The sequence below is a fragment of the Anoplolepis gracilipes genome, chromosome 10 (genome assembly GCF_047496725.1).
Source record: "Anoplolepis gracilipes chromosome 10, ASM4749672v1, whole genome shotgun sequence".
Lineage (NCBI taxonomy): Eukaryota > Metazoa > Arthropoda > Insecta > Hymenoptera > Formicidae > Anoplolepis > Anoplolepis gracilipes.
Genome location: NC_132979.1, coordinates 5,842,797 through 5,860,160, shown reverse-complemented (window position 1 = coordinate 5,860,160; position 17,364 = coordinate 5,842,797). Strand labels below are relative to the sequence as shown.

The 17,364-nt window shown below is 36.4% G+C and overlaps 1 protein-coding gene across 8 annotated transcripts in view; it reads left to right on the top strand.

Moving 5' to 3' along the window:
- The first annotated feature begins 928 nt into the window (after nucleotides 1-928).
- Ca-alpha1d (Ca[2+]-channel protein alpha[[1]] subunit D) overlaps nucleotides 929-17,364 on the top strand; it is a 68,807-nt gene continuing 52,371 nt past the window's right edge. For 5 of the 8 annotated variants that reach the window (XM_072900706.1, XM_072900705.1, XM_072900704.1 and 2 more), the window contains exon 1: nucleotides 929-2,696. The gene's annotated coding sequence lies outside the window, so the exon portion shown is untranslated. The remainder of the gene's footprint in view (nucleotides 2,697-17,364) is intronic. The other 3 variants (XM_072900710.1, XM_072900711.1, XM_072900709.1) reach the window with 2 other exon arrangements.

Sequence of the window (17,364 nt, the reverse complement as noted above, 5' to 3'; positions counted from 1 at the left end):
AATCGTAATCGAAATTCTTGCGCAGCCCTTCCGATATAATGCCTTAAATTTCTTTTCAATAGAAATGCAAATTGCTTGTTTTTCCCCTTTCCGTTGTAACAGAATTTAAATTCATCCAAACAAATTGCGCGTAAATGCAACAATGCACCATCCTTTGTCAATGTAATGACGCTAATAATTAGTCACTGGAAGAATCAGCATTCTCAAGGCAGAATCTGCTTTAATTACATAATTACATAATTACGTAACTTGAATTATATATAAGTAACACTGTAATCATGTAATTTATTTCCACAATTTTATATTATGTTATGTTGTGTGAACATATTAGCCTCTAATTAGTATTTTTATTTTCTTTAGTTCAAAATTTGGAAATTTGAAACTCTGAAATTTTTTTTACCAATCTCAATATTTTTAATTTTATAAGTATATGCATCAAACAGATAACAAAAATCTGGATTAGATGGAAAAATAAAAAATCTCATATTGGTTGTCGATTTACTGCACTGTGTATGACTATGACTGTTATACGCTGGCAGCATTTTTTTCGCTCCTACAAAACACTTTACTACTTATTGTCTGACTCCAGCTAGCAGTAACTACTAATAACATAAAAAGAAAGAATGATTATATCGAATTTTCCGGACAAAAAATATTTTCTTATTAATTTCTATATGTGAAAAGAGAGGTAAACACACACACACACACACATATATATATATATAAACGCGCACACACACACACACACATACAGTTAAGTTTTTCATTCAGGCCGCTTTAAATCCGCCACTATTCTGCTCGGGGATTGGTGATGCTCTCACCACCGCCACCCTCGTTGTAACGCTTACACGCGCTCGCTCCGCGTCGTTCCGCGTCGTCTTGCTCGCGCGGTGGGAGGCGGGACGGGCGCGGGGGTGGGGCGTCGCGACGCCAGACGTCGCTGGCGTCGAGCCGGCGGCATACGGCATATCGTCCGAGTGTGGAGAACGTGTGCCGTGTCGTCGTCGTCGTCGTCGTCGCCGTCCGGCCTGTGCGCTGCGCGTTCGCGAAAACGGAGAGAAAGAGTGGAAAAAAAACATTGTGAAATATTCTCTACCTGGCCGGACGTCGTTCGTTGTTGATCGGATCGAGAGGAAGGACCCTCTCCCCCCACCCACCCCCCCCCCGTCGGCGCGCGCCACCGAAACGCCAGGGAAACGTGTGTATACGCGGGGCGAGACCCCAACGCGCGCGGTGGAATGCGCGTATATATAGGAAAAGGGAGCACTGGCCGTGCGGTTGTTCGAGCGAGACAGAGAGCGGTGCAGTGACATCGGGGTTGTCCGCCGTGAAACCGCGAAGGGAGGCGAGGTCGAGGAGGGCGAGAGGCTCGGCCTGCGAGGAAAGAGGAGCAAGATCATCTTGCCCGTGTCGTGGTTACGCGAGGACGAGAGAAGCGCGAGGACTGAAGAAAGGGAAGGAAACTGGGATTGATCCGACTCGATGATATAGACGTTGTCTGTCTAGTAGTAGTAGTCGTCGTCGTCGTCGTCCGACAATTTTTACGCTTTTCGCCTGGCCGACGTCCTCGTGTCGTTGGAGAGCGCGCGTCGGGCGAGGGATTTCGTCGGGGCGACGATTCTCCTGCAACCGAGGAAATCTCGGGGATACGTGTGCGCGGTCGGGAAAGGTGGCGTGTTTTCTCGTGGATGCCGTATATGTAGAGGAAGCGCGTACACGCACGCACTCACGCACGCACGCACGCGTCGGATCCGTCTGGCCTCTCCGCGTCGCGCTCGCGCTCCCTCACGTCGGCGCGCGTGTGCGTTTATACGTGCGTATATATAAATATAATAGAACGCACCTAGATATCTATTTATAAGTTTACACGAGGCGAGAGAGGCCGCGCTGCGAGAGACCGAGATAGAGGAAGGAGGAGGACGCGGATAGAACCGAAGGAGAGACGAAGATAGGACGTGTGAGAAGAGAAACGGAAAGAGAGGTCCGAGAGGGAGAGGGAAGCTACGTAAAAGAAGAGCGAAAAGGAGTGGTGGTGGTAGCGGAACGTGTGCGCGCGCGCGCGCTTGGTTTTCCCCACGTCTCACGTCTTCCGTCGTAGTTGTGTGCCGGTCGTGCCTGGTGGTTGGTGGTGGTGATCTCGTAGTATTGTGGGTGCCCTCTCCGTGCCGTGTGTGTCCAGGAAGAAGAAGAGAAGAAGAAGAAGAAGAAGAAGAAGAAGAAGAAGAAGAAGAAGAAGAAGAAGAAGAAGAAAAAGAAGAAGAAGAAGAAGAAAGAACCAAGCGGCCGCGACACGTAGCACGTAACGTCCCACGCGGGGAGGAAGAGGAGAAGGGGGTGACATACGCGTACATACGTCGCGCATCACGTTGTGCGTGCGCGCGCGGAAAACGGGGCGGCGGGAAGGCGCTCTTCGCGGAAGAAGAGGGTGCGTTGCGCCCTGCGTAAACCTCGGGAGTGGAGCCGGGCCGAGGCCGGCGCGACCGGGAGGCAGAGGAGAAGGACGACGAGGAAGAGGAGGAAGAGGAGGAGGAAGGAAAGGGCGATTCTCGCACACGGCAACGGTAGTGAGCGGATCTCGAGCGAGGCCGCGCGCGAGTGCGTGAACGCGCGGATATGACGAGCGGATACGCCCGGCGGCTCACGTGATACGCAACGCAATCCGCTGTTGTGCTCCGCCGTCGAGGAAGAGATATGTGGTAAGTGTGCCTTCCCTTTACCCCCTCTCCTTTCCTCTATTTTCCGAGTGGAGTGATCGACGGCAAGGCCGACGCGGCGGTTCCGATCCTCGGGGAGGATCGACGGAGAGACTTTTCTGGCGCCAAAAATTCACGGTCGACGTCGATGCGGGTTCGTTTCGTCGATTTCAAATATCGTTTAGCCCGTCCGCGCGCGAGGAGACACGCGACGTGAAAATTGTTGCTCGGGAAATTCGTCGACGGATATATCTAGTGTTGAAAAGAAAAAAAAAAAAAACCTTTCTAAAATAGTGATAGTGTTGATGGACTTGTAAGCAAGTCGAAAATGAATAAATTTAAAATTCAGTGTGTCACATTATCGGTATGTTTATCCAATCTCTTTTTCATTGATGAAGAGATTTCGGTGTTCCATCTTTCGATGATGTTTCGGGAAATCCTCATCGATCACATCCACTCAGATTCTTAAATCGTCCAGTGGGAATCGGTGAGATTATATAAGACGACTGTATCCCGTCATCGCGTCTATAATATTCTGCGAGGTCGTTTAACTTGGCGGGTCTTTACATAAAATAGGTCGGTGATCCTCGAATTTCAACGTCGATTCTATTTTAACAAATTTCACGTCAAATAATTATCGGACTGCATTGAATGGCAATATAAAGATACAAATTGTAGCAAAAGGATAGAATCATTCGTATTACAAAAATAATATAAATATATTTTTTTTACTGCTGCATCTCAAATCTATATCGATTATGTTTTTGTATCTGATTGTGAAGCAAAGATAATTACTGCCAAGCTTCTTATTCGCGGTTTCATTATTCGCAATATTTACAATAGTCGCAGAGTAATCTTTCTTTTTTATTCGCGACCGAAAAATTTCATATTCGCAGTTAAATATTCAATTCTATTCTATTATCACTGAATTCTTTACAAAAATTAATCTTTAATGGAGAGAAGCTTAATTTTTGCAAGAAATTCCGTACACGCAGATTTATCTCCCGTGAATAAGCAGCTTCACTGTATACGTAGATAATAATTGAAAATTACTGTATATACTCGAGAAGAATAGATAACGTTGCGAAGATCGTATCGTAATACATCGATCACATGAATCGATTATTAATCGAACCATCAGATTATTAGCAAAGACAATTTAAAACAAAAATGTTTGGGGCTATAGATATGCTTCGCGGACAGCAGCTATTTTAAGTGAACGCAATCGTTTAATAAACAGTGTGATAAAAAAAAAGTGCCTAAAAGTTTCGACCCCGTTTCGAAAGTTCGCGCGCCGGTTTTTTACGGTAGATATTTACAGTCGATCAGTAGACCGCGGAATTTACATCGAGATACGCTTTTTAACTAGATTCCGTCGAGTTGGCGCCAGCGAGACGATCGCTGTCCCCGTTGCGGGTTCGATTAATTCAAGTAAAAGTCTTAATCAATCGTACAATGAAATTTTCGCGATGACGAAACGACACCGACATCGATTATATTCGTTTCCGTTGTACTGTTTTTCGATGCCCTCGTTGACATGGATTCTCGAGTTTTGCAGGCGTTAAACGAATCAGAGAAAATTAAAAAGAAATATAGATTAGAATAGATATTCTAATTGTATTGTTAGATTATGCGAACGGCTGTTGAATAAAAGAAATTAAATCATATCAAGATTGAGAAACGAGGCTTTTCTTTAATTTTTCTCTAATAAATATTCGAAGCGATAAGAATAACTTACGACGTAAAAGCTCTTATCCTGTTTAAAAAATCAGAATTATTGTTACTTAATTATAAAAGCGAAGGAATATAAAAGAAATATATTGTAAATGTCAAATATAAATATGTTACGTACATAATTTATACGAAGGAGTAAATGTGTTCAATTCAATAGCAATATAATGTTTATTATTACTAATTATTATTACGTAAACTTTTTGGAGCGACGAAGCACTTTGAAAGCGCAAGAAATATTCGCCGTCTTGAACTTTAATTATCGAAGTCAGTTACAGGAAAGTCAAAATATCTTCAACTTTAAATGATTCATATTGGCGCAGAGTACCTTTTACACAAAAGCCATCTGCATTTATAGCCGTCGTGTTAAGCCGCGTTGGACCAGCGCGCAAGGACAGCATAATAAAGTAAGATCAGATATAATAAAACTGTCCGCGTTGAGACAATTTCAAAGAAACTGAACGGCGTTGTTGTTATGCCGTTTAACGCGATATTAAAAGGAACAATGTTCTTCTTTTCTATTATTGAAAAAAAAAAAAAAAAATTTTTGGATGCATTTGTCGTCCTTGCGTATTTGCATTCCGCGGAATGCACTACTGACTAATAAATTTCATTAAATTAGTCGGCGTCTCTTCGCGAAGCTGTGGTCTCGAAACAAATTGGCAAATTTCATTACACGCTATCTCTTCATCAAATAAAAACGATAATTCAACGTTACAGATATGCGGGGGTCTGACGGAATCTCGTCTTTTTCTACTCAATCCTTTTCAATAGTGATCGATGACAGTAGACAGACTCGTATCTCATAAATACGAGATACGGGATTCTTCAAACTGTATATTGCACCCTTCGCGTATCTTGAACGTATAATGTCTTAGAAATCTCATATACAATGAAAATCAATAATGCTGTTTAGCTTTTTTGTCACGAAATATTGATGCATATTAAATTAATACATGCTTGACGAGATATTAAATTTCTGAAAGATGCTTCTCTCAAAAGGCATATAAATATCATTTTCTTTTTCAAAATATAAAATATAAAAATTAGAAATATTTCGATGCATCATAGACTTTTAATTAATTAGTTAATTATTAGATTTTTTATTTAATATTTATGTTACCTTACCTATCTGCGTTAGTGATAAAACATTTGTTGAAATATTATTTGTGTATAGATTTTATACACACACACATACATATATATAAGGTAATATAAATATTAAATCTAATAATTAACTAATGAATTAAAAGTCTATGATGCGTCAAAATATTTCTAATTTTTATATTTTAAATTTTGAAAAAAGATTGAAAAATATTTTATCATTATTCCTTTTGATGGAAAAATCAGCATTAAAATTCATAAATTAATTAATATTCGATTCTCTCCCATTTTGTCTGTTTGAATTAATATATGGAAAGAAAGCGAAGCATCCCTTTGCGCCAATTCGCAACGAGCTGGCCGATCATGGTAGCGCTTATTTTGTGCTCTAATGACAGATGCATTTACTCGGCTCGCAATGCGCCGTCGACACGTGTCGTCGAGAGAGAGGTACGCGCGCGCTATCAATATGCGGTTTGTTCCAACTACTACTACCATGTCCGATGCCAACAGAGAGCTTCTTTACATACTCGACGAGCATCGCGCGATACATTTTACCCGCCGGCACACACAAACTGCGTTTTGATTCATCGACTAAACTCCGTTCTGCCAGTCTAGCTGCATCCGTTTTGCGATTAGCAATGCAGCGAAACGGACACAAAAGAAAACTCGGTCGCCTTCCCACACTCTCTCTCTCTCTCTCTCTCTCTCTCTCTTCCTTTTTCTATCTATTCCTTTCTCTATCTCTCTCGTGGAAATGAGTTCGCATAATCAGTAGGTTGCAAAAACAATGACGAAGTTTAGCCGCGAATTCCTTGGCACGTAGACTTCTCGCAGCTTTGGACGTCAGATAGCCAAGTTAAAATTTAATTTAACGAATTTTAAGTGAATCTTAAAAACTCTCTCTCGTTTAATTTTAAGTAAATTAAGAATATATTTTGGAAAAATGAGAATATATGAAAGAAGAATCTATAGGGCTCTTATCATATCGAAGAGAACTACTTAAAGAGAAGGGTTCTTTCGTTCAACGAAAATGGATCGCTTTTAAAGCTCTGTTTCATCTAACTACTTACGCAGATCTTACAGAGCTATCCGTGTGTATACGTGCTATCTACAGATCCTACTTAATAACTGTGAGTGAAAATATGTCGATAGTCTAGTAACTAGATAGAGGCGTCTGTTTAGTTGCGATCGCTAGGCAAATTTAGCTTCGAGGTCAATCAACTGAGCCGTGAATTCGTGAACCGAGATTGCATCATCGTGTCAACCGCATCGTTTCGCTAATTTAATCAAGAATTTCTCCATCGTTAGATTCTTTTTATATTTATTTCGCCAACTTTTATCTCTCTTGGTAATAAAAATTATATTAATACGAAAAAGATGACGTTTTGCTAAATTTTGATTGAATGAGAGCAGAACAGATTCGTGTATCATATAACAATCGTAATCATAAGAATCGTATTACAGACTATAATTTTTTTTTATAGCTAATAAGATTTATTGTTGCGGATACGCGCTTGCACGTCAATGAGTTATTTCATTGACTGATAATAATTTCATTGACATGTAATAAATTATCAACGGGCGTCGTGTTTCGCATACTTAAAAACGACGCATACAAAATTCTCGATGATATTCACGGGACGAGATCTGTTGACCTCGGGAATCGCATACGGCGCCAGCAAAGTGCGCACGTTATGCATGTAGATCGCATCGCGTTCTCGCATGCATAACATTGTTACGGCAGCGAAATCATTTCCGCGATTTTTATATCTTTATCTGTATCAGACAGGGAGTATCTTCCACGTTTGAAAACGAGATCACACGTTGCGCGTATATAAATTCGCGATAAAGCGAAGCACCGATTGAGAAACTGCACAGATTGTTGTCTGTCGTTTAATATTAACGACATGGAAAAAACATCAGTATATTTCAAGAGGTGTAATGCGCGAAAAAAAATTCATTTTACGCGCGCGCGAAAGAGAGAAGGAGAGGCATCAATTTTTCGTTATACGCATAAAATGCAGATTTTCCACTGGCGCGAGAACTAGTTGTGTAAATGCGGTGCCGCGACACGCGGCCGAGTTGGGAGGAGTCCTTTTTGAATAATGGAAATTTATCGTCGTGGCTGACAACAGGAATCGCTGAAAAAAAAAAAGAAAAAAAAATGCCGACATAACGTTCGCGTAATAAACAAGCGTGATATTTTCATACGGCGGTCGTATGTAAGTTGGACACGCGACGATAGAATTTTTACGATCTGAACGCTCCTGTTTCCTGACAGATTAATTGCGGCCAGCGTGACGATGCAGTAATACGTAAAATATAATTAGTAAAAAATATCTAGTTGGATTTGTTAAAATAAAAAATCGTGTACATAGTATATAAATTATCCTATATAAACTAAATTACACAAAAGTAAACTTGTTTACTTGAAATAACAGTTTAAAAATTCAAATTCATCTATCTCGTTGTGAAATAATACATCACGAATTGTTATGGTTTATAATTTAAACTATAATCTCATACTATGCATTATTTAATTTTGATTTATTTCTACGAAGTTGAGAGGAAGAGAGAGAGGGAGAGAGAGAGAGAGTGAGAGAAGAAGAGAGAAAGGAATAAAATTGATCTTGTTTTTCTGCTGAGTTCAAACGAAAAGTCGTTATATTAGATTTTAATTGGATTAGATTAGATGGTAAAAAAATGGCGCACGAGGTTAATGATGGGATTTACACCGATCCGAGATGCGCAGGCTGCATCTAAAAGAATTATTCCCTTGTCGCAGCGGCAACCCCGATATCACGCGCGCGCACGTTGAGCTCAATCTCCGCGTGATTTAAGAGAGAAAAAAGACACAGTTATATATACATATATATATATATATATATAAAACTGAGGGATCTTTTTTATAATAGCTCGTCTAATTACATGATTAAGCGTTGTTATTTTTTAACTCTGTACGTCCGGCAGGAGCAAAGTCTCGGAAAATATGATGTAATTTATAGGGAGATGTGACGTTTAACATAATCCCTCGACTGATCCGCGATATTACCGACCCTTTTAAGTCGTTACCGTACGAACAACAGCTAGAAGTCCGGGAAATTCCGCGTAGCAATTAAATTTACAATATAGAGATTATAAATTTTCGTCCTCCCTTCTTCAAAACTGCGTCTTGTCGAGTCATTCATCTTTATTTTACATAATCATGTTACCAGAATTTGTTTTCATTAATTTTGTCTTTTTTTTTTGTTATTATCTTTTTTAATATTTTCGTTACTTTGTACTCAGAATTTTAATACAAGATGACACTTCTGCAAACTTTTCCGGAGAGTAAATTGGCTTTAAATTCTAAAAAACACATCAATTACAATTCAAAGATTTAAAATTCTAGGATTTAATTTAACGAATTTATAATAATAATTCAATTTACGCGAATCATAAGAGTTATATTTTTTGTTATTTTATTACTATTTTCTGTCATCAAACGAATTTAATGCCAGCTAAATTTCTATGCAAAGATCGAAATCTCGCATTTACAGACGTTTGCTTGTCTTTCACCCGCGGCTGCCTTGCCGCGATCGGTTAATCAAATAGGAAATAGTATTTCCTTTTCTCTGTCAGCACGATCTGCTGCCTCGGGATCGCCGGTATTTTCACCTCGAAAATATCGATCGAAATTGGCGGAAGGAAGCTCTCACGGCATTGAAGAAGCGGCTCTATTCTGGAAAATCGCCGGTGGGTGATGATGGAATTCAAAAGAAGAATATATAGTGCCTAATTTTGCAAGAAGCTAAAAAATTGAGAGGAATCTTAGCATTTAAATTTAAGTAAAATCTTAAACTGTATTTATATGTACAGTATCAATTATATAATTTGTATTTTCGCGTTTTATTGCAGCAGTGTGCTTAACAAGAGAAAGAAATATATAATATTAATATGATATATTTTTATTAATAAAACGATGGTTCTCGCATAGTGATAAATTGAACATGAAAAAAATTGAGATTCGATGAAGTTTGATTCCAAGCAATTTGAAGGATCGCTTTTAAGTTGCGTAGAACTTGAAAGAGCCGAGGTAAATTTCATTACGAAAGGCGTAAGGGTTCCCCTTGACAAAAGACGTCGTGGCATCGTGGGTTGACAGTCGGAGAAAATCTTATTATGTTAAATGCGTAAAGGCTGCCGTGCGTCAATTTCGAGGAAAACGCTATTTTTCCTAGGGACGACAAACAGAGGCGGCTGCCTCTGTAAAAAGAAATGTCACGTGTCCTTACGCGCATTCGGTGATGAGATCTTCCTTGACCTTTTTCCGCCCTGAAATGACCTTTTCTACTTGTAAGTTATCCTTACAAATTGCTTCAATGGAAGCCATATTCTCGTATTTGAAAACAATATGACGAAACTTCATTTCTTGACACTGAGGAGAATGTACAACGCGCGCGCGAAGTAGGTCGACGCTTCAAAGGGTTGACAACCGTTGTCAGGGCCGCCGTTCTTTGCACTCTTTTGAAGCTACTCTCACTCTCCTTATATATATATATATATATATACATTACACAGTTCCTCTTTACATAGTATTGTAATCGATGTAAATTAATAATTGCTCGAAATATAACTCGCGAAAGAATATATTAATCCTAGTAAGAGAAACAAACTCGAAATGAAATGAAATTTATTGCGTCAACAGTTTTAGTTAGATTCGGCTGACTCGACGATGAATGGAAATGTGGATAATGGGAAAATCAGACGGAATCGACAATTCGGAAGGCCTATAGCGAGAGGATAGGCTCTCCAGGCAAGTTCGCGAGCTATTCCGATAATGCGCGTCTGTGAACTTTCGGGAGTTCCGCTCAAGGTGGCAATCGAAAGATCGATTGTCTTAAAGGAAAGAAAACACATTGCGCGTAGTAGACTTTGATCGTTCCGATAAAAACGACAGCCGCGAAAAGAAATGGATCTTTTTCACTTGATAGAAAGCCTTGATAGAGACCGTGTGCTCTCTAAAAAAATTTAAGTATAAGATAAATTTTCGTGTCAGTACATATAATTACATATTATTAGATTTTCCTCTTATCGGTAATTTAAAAAGTTTTCCTTTTCTTTAACGTAATCAAAATGAAAAAAAAATATCACCTTTGTGATAATAGATTGATAAATGGACTTTCCTTTTCAATGGATTAGATGAAATTGCTCCAAAATAAACGGCGAGGTGTGTGCGCAGAAAGTATATTTGCGCGCGAAGGTGATTCGGTTCCGGGCCAACATTATGAGAATGTCGGCTGCCAAAATACAGTTTGCAGTTTGCATTCGCTACAAAGTGCAACGGCAAATATAACGTCGGTTCCCGCCAACGGTGATGTGAGCGAGTGCATCGAATGCTCGACTTATCGGCCGAAATGCTATAAACTTATGGCAATCGAGCCGCGATTCCTTCAATCGCGTGACTAACTAACAGTAGATTCATGTCTTCCGCTTGAGCGAGCGCGCGAGTTTCCGCTTCATCCGTGAGGTCGAGGAATCCCGCGATCAGCACAGATCTGAGCAAACGCGATAGCGAATTATTCGCGCTCAAATGCGCGCCAAATCACGCCTCGCTATGTCGCAGAGATTCTTTTCAAGCTCGGTGAAATAATCGATTGCGCGATGAAAATATAAATTGGATGAAATATATATTTTTTTTTTTTCAAGGAAAAAATCATGTCAGAGCTCTCCTATACTTTCATCAATTTTTAATATTAAAATGTGCATTAAAAATGAATATCAAATATGTATATATAAAATAATGTAAATCAAAATACAATTAAATATAAATGTATATAATTGAAACAAATAAATAATCGATTATGTAAATTTAATTTAAAACCCGCTTAATAAATATTAAACAAGCGACGTATCAATTTTTAACTTCTTAAAAAAAAAAAAAGAACACTCTCGTGAAATTTCAACTTGTTGTGCTTGAAAGGGTCTGAGGGTGTATAATTTACTTTGAATAATATTTGAACTCTGCTATTACAATTGCGTGAATTATCTGAATGTCATTTCATCGCCTTGTGATTTATTTAGCATCATCCCCGTTCCAGATTTTCTAGGTCTCGTTCATAATCATTTTCCACGCAAACTCAATCACTCATCTACGTGTCGTCGCTCTCACGTGCGTTTCTCTTGGAAAGGTAAAACGCCCATTTCTTAGGGGTATCGTAGGCTAGATTGTCCCAAATGATTTCAACTTCGTGACCCAGAGTTCGAGATATTTTTAGATGCCTCCCACTTGGTTTTGTACGTGCACATAGGCGATCCCCCTTTGCCATTGGCATCCTGTTATTTCACCCGTTCACGACAAACACTGTGTCGCTTTTTATAGATATTTTTCTCAGAAGCAGCTTTAGATTCTTTTTTTTATTCATCCCTTTCAGATCTTACTTGTTTACTAAGACGAATCATTTGCATTAATTAATTAATAAGAAGGTATTTTCAATTATTTTGTGTATAGCTATAGTTTATTTATATATAAAAGATTGACATGTGTATGTATGTGCGTGTTTAGGATTGTCAATATAATTATAAATAAAAATAAATTATTATTTAGACGTAAATAATTATAAAATTGTAAGAGTAATATGATTATAATAATAAATTATAATTATAATAAAGATTGTATTAATATTAAATAATAATTTACTTATAAATAAGTAATTATTTATAAATAAATTATTATTTAATATTAATATAATTAAAAGATACTTATTCTTTTTCTATTTATTATCTCTCTTAAAATATTAATACGATTAATCACACAGCTGTATATTAAATGATTTTAGTTATTTATTTTATTTTATATCTAATACATAACATCATCTGTGAATAATACTAAACGTTTTGAAACTATATATTCGCGTACATTACAAATAACAACGAAAAAGCATTTCCATTTACAGCAGATGATTGATTGCTAAAGAATTAAGAAGACGATCTATCAATTTCTCACAAACGGTGAAATAAATTTCCACTTCTGCCATTGCAAAAGGGAACATGTCGTCAAGTATTTAGTTATTTATGTATGCAAGATATATCAGCGTGACATGCTATCGCTTGGGATAAACGTCATCGACAAACGAAGATCTTTGAATGAGTTTTCCGATAAAGAACGACGGGGGGAAATATATACGTATATGAATCTATGATATATACATATATATATATATATATATATATATATATATATCCATGTGTGTGTGTGTGTGTGTGTGTGTGTGTGTGTGTGTGTGTGTGTGTGTGTGTGTGTGTGTGTGTGTGCATATACAATATTTGTTTGTGAGAAATTGTTAAAGCGTCTTCTTAATTCTTTAGCAATCAATCATATGATATAAATGGAGGCAGTGATATAAATGGAGATGTTTCGTCTTTATTTATATTTTAATATAAGCGCTACAATTTTAAAGATGTTTAGTATCGTTCTTGGATGATGTTATGTATTATTTTAAATCATAATGGGAGTAGTTTATAACGATCTCTGTGCTACGAAGAAACGGTGCGGTTATTTATAGTCGATTATTACTGCACTCCTTTTACTTTATTTATCTAAATAAAATGCAAATGTCACATCGTGTTCCACATTGTGCTTCGATTGACGAGAAAATAAAATTGAAGCGAAATTAACGACAACTTTTTATCATCGTTTTCTATCATATAATTCTCTGCACACGGCACTATTGTTATTATTACAATGTTTTCCTTGATTTATATTTATTATTATTATGAATCACTCGAAAGTCAAGAGGATTTTATAATATAATTGTAAAGTAATCCATATTCTCTTAATATGTATATAATTATCTGAGAAAGTGTTAATATCATTTTTTGAGAGAGAAAATAACAATATATTTATCTTTATATTCTTTCTAGGTAATTAATTTACAGTGTTCCAATAAAATATTGTATCCGTCGCGGACGTAAATTAAAATTACTGCAAAATACAAAACTGAAAATAATTAAATATAAGATTAAATAACAAATAAATCAAATTACTGGATCATTGCATGCGCATTTATTTAAAATGCTATTGATCATAATTGCGATATCAAAAGTTAGATACGGTGTATAACGGTACATAAGAGAGAGAAAGCAAATTAAAAAACATATACTTGGAACGACAAATATGGAAGAGAAAGAGCGATTCGACAATCTTGACAAACGCTCGGACATGAAGTCTCGGGGTAAAAATATCCTCGAGAGAATGTCTCTTCGACAAAACTTCCAAACACGATGCAGCGATGGGAGTACGCAATTATATATGCACTATATCGAGCGATACTCGGCCGCGATTGACAGCGTCTTGTTAAAGCGATTTCATCTGGAACGTATTATTCGTGGATGCAAAACGATCGATGCGGTCGCTGTCGCCTCCGTGGAATTTTTTCGTCACAGGACAGAAAAATTTCGCACCGGATAAACCGCATTTCTTTTATGATAAATAGCTTTTTTATATATATGTTGATTTATTTGTCATTATAAATTGTTCACGATACATACACGAATCATTGAGAGAATATATTTTAACAAAGAAAGAGCGAGAATAATTATTTTTTATAATTTTTTGACGTTAAACAATTTCAGCTTACAAGTTGCTCTGTTACATCACAATTTTGAAAAACTTGTAAGCAACTTAGTTAAAGTAAGCACAAATAAGTTATTTTATTTGTCATTTATCGCGTTAAATATCGGATATACTGCATGGAAAAATTGCAAAATTAAGTTATTGAAAATCTACCAAATATGTTTCAATTTGACAGTGTTTCAATATCTTCCAATATGTTATTTATGTTATAATTATTTTATAATTAATATGAATGTCAAAATTAAAAAAAAAACGTTTGAATTTTTGAAAACATTTATCTATAAATTTTTACTTTATCAATTTTGACCTTTGATCGGGATTTAGTGATTTAAAAAATTCTTAAATTTATATAAATAAATTAAATGAAAATTATTTTCTCCAGAACTTTAATGATCTCTGATCCGTAGCTTTTTTCGCAATAGACTTTATCTTTAATATTTTATTAGTTATAATAAACGGATCAAATTTTGTTTAAAAACTACAAGTTAACGATATATAATTTTAATTGCAACAAAAACTTTTTGACATGTCACATACAGTAGTTATAACACATGATAAAATGACTCCTTCTGCAACTTTAATTGCAAATTGCTCAAAATTGCGACGTGATGGAGTAATTTGAAATTCAATATCGTTCAACGTCAATAAAAACGATAAATAATAACAATTTTTCCCTTCTATTTGAAAAAAGTTATTATTTGTTGAACTGTGTAATTATTTTCAAACAAATATGACTGACACTTGTGAAATAAATAAATCATATGAGAAATATCAATCATATTTTCAAGATATAAATAAAATAACATTCTTTTATAATAAATAATAATAAGATTATAATTTTAGATATTTAAATATTCTAAAACTTATTGAATAATTATTATGGATGAATAGTAGTCACATCTTTTTTTATTAATTGTAAAATATATCGATATATCAAAGGTTTTTTAACAAAATTTAATTTTTTTACAGAACGTGCTTTTCATGAAACGTCAACCTATAAAGATTTGGTACTTTACAAAAAATCTGTAATATATATAAAAACTATTAAAATATCAGTTTTTTTGTTTTTATCATATTATAATCTTGAAAATTAACAGATAATTTCTAAACCCGAATTAACTAAAATTGTCGGTCACATTTGCCGTATCTGTCGTAAGTTCAATGGAATATATAAGCGTGATCGCGATCTTCTTCGAAGATTGCGATAAATCTGCATCCTCGACTGTGTCACCAAATCGCGTGAGACATGCAAATCGAGTTTCTCCCTCCCGCTACGCTTGAGAGAGAGAGAGAGAGAGAGAGAGAGAGAGAGGAGAGAGAGAAGGAAGAAGGAAAGGGGTGAAATGTGCGCTCGCGAGAATTCACACGTCTCGACATCTGGGACGGTTTCGGTAACTCGAAACTGTTCGCGATTTTCGGTGAATCATTTATTCGCACGGCCGAAGATTCGCGCTCTATAATTCAGCAAATGTCGAAGTTTGCAGAAGTGACTCGAAACGCGAAAGGCTATACAGATATACACATATATATATATATATATATATATATATATATATATATATATGTGTGTGTGTGTGTGTCACACATACGCGTACATAAGTCGCGGACGATAGGATTAGCGGGACAATGTCGAGCTGCGGTCGTGATCTTTCGGATAAACGAAGCTAGTATCAAGGGAATAACGGGACGAAATCTCGGGATCAATCTCGGTTAAATGCCACGAACCCGGATGGAGAGGATCACGCTGTTTCTGAATACTTGCCTCGTTGCACTCTGGATGCGAATTACGTATTAGATTTGATTGTCACATATATAAAGGATTTATGTTATGTCTATTAGTATGGAATGTACAAAGAAGAGAACACACATGCCGATTCTCATTTATTTGACATATTAAATTATTATGCGACATAAACTTATGATATTTCCATCTTGCTAATTTATATTAATATAAACATATAAGTAATTTTCAATTGATAAGCAATTTTGTTGAGAAAAGGAATAGAAAAAAAAATAGAAGAAGAAATTCAAAAGCTGAGGGTAATCCTGATTCTTTTAAATATATCATGCTTAATGTGATTTTGTGTACGATTAATTTGATGCGGATTTAATTATGTGCCTTCACGCGCTTCATTTACATATTTTCGTCTCGTTGCACGACGAATAAAATATTACAAATATTACATGCGCGCATTATTATAAATGTCGAATTGAAACAAGATAAATTGAATATTAATAAAATAAATTAAATTAAATCTCACATAGGATGCAACATTAAAAATTTTTAACTATTAAATTAACGCGGCACAATCATCGTTATTGTAAATTTTATAGGATTTTTCCAAATGTTACCAAATGAATTCTAGTAACGTGTCTCATTGCCATCTATAAATTTACGCAATCTATATCACATCTATTGCACTTTATTTCATCATTCTACATCACAAGTTCTCTTAATGCATACCGGTTTTGCAGAATTGCGAAATTATATGATAATATTTAATAATGTTTATTAATATTTATTATTCCATTTTATTAATATATATAAACTATTATAATTTATTAATTATTATACAATTAATAAATAGCGTATTATCCTCTCTTTCTATCTCTTCCATCTTTAGAAGTTATCTTAAAATAATTTAAATTATACATATTGGACATGTTTCTTCTCTCTCGTAAAATCGAGAAACCGTATTGCGAGATGCGCTGTTTGTTCTCGAAAATATTGTCTCGTAGACAAAGCGACTCGAACGAAACGAGAAAAAGCGCGAAAGTATTGTATTTTGCGCAAAAGTGTATACGATTCGTTGCCGAGTGTATTCGCGGTCCGAGTGTGATTTTGTATCGTGCAAAGGGGCTGCGGCAGAGGCGATTAAAACACAGACAAGTTTACAAGTGTCGCGACACCAGGCACGGCAACGCGAGAGAAACTCACTCGTAGGTAGAGCTTTCTAGTATTTAGGCTCACTAAATATAGCACAACTCGGCTATAAATCCCAGGGCTCCCTAGTCTCTCTCGCAGCCGACGTTTTCTTCAAACGAACGCTTGGCGATGACGGTCGTTTTATATATAATACCATTGTATCGAGACAAATGAAATGTGTGGTAGATCTTTATATAAGTGCAAAAGTCACTTTCGTGATTTTTTTACACAAACGGAAGGTCCATGGAATTAGAAGAATTCGTTTATATAATGATACAAATATCATAAAATTATAT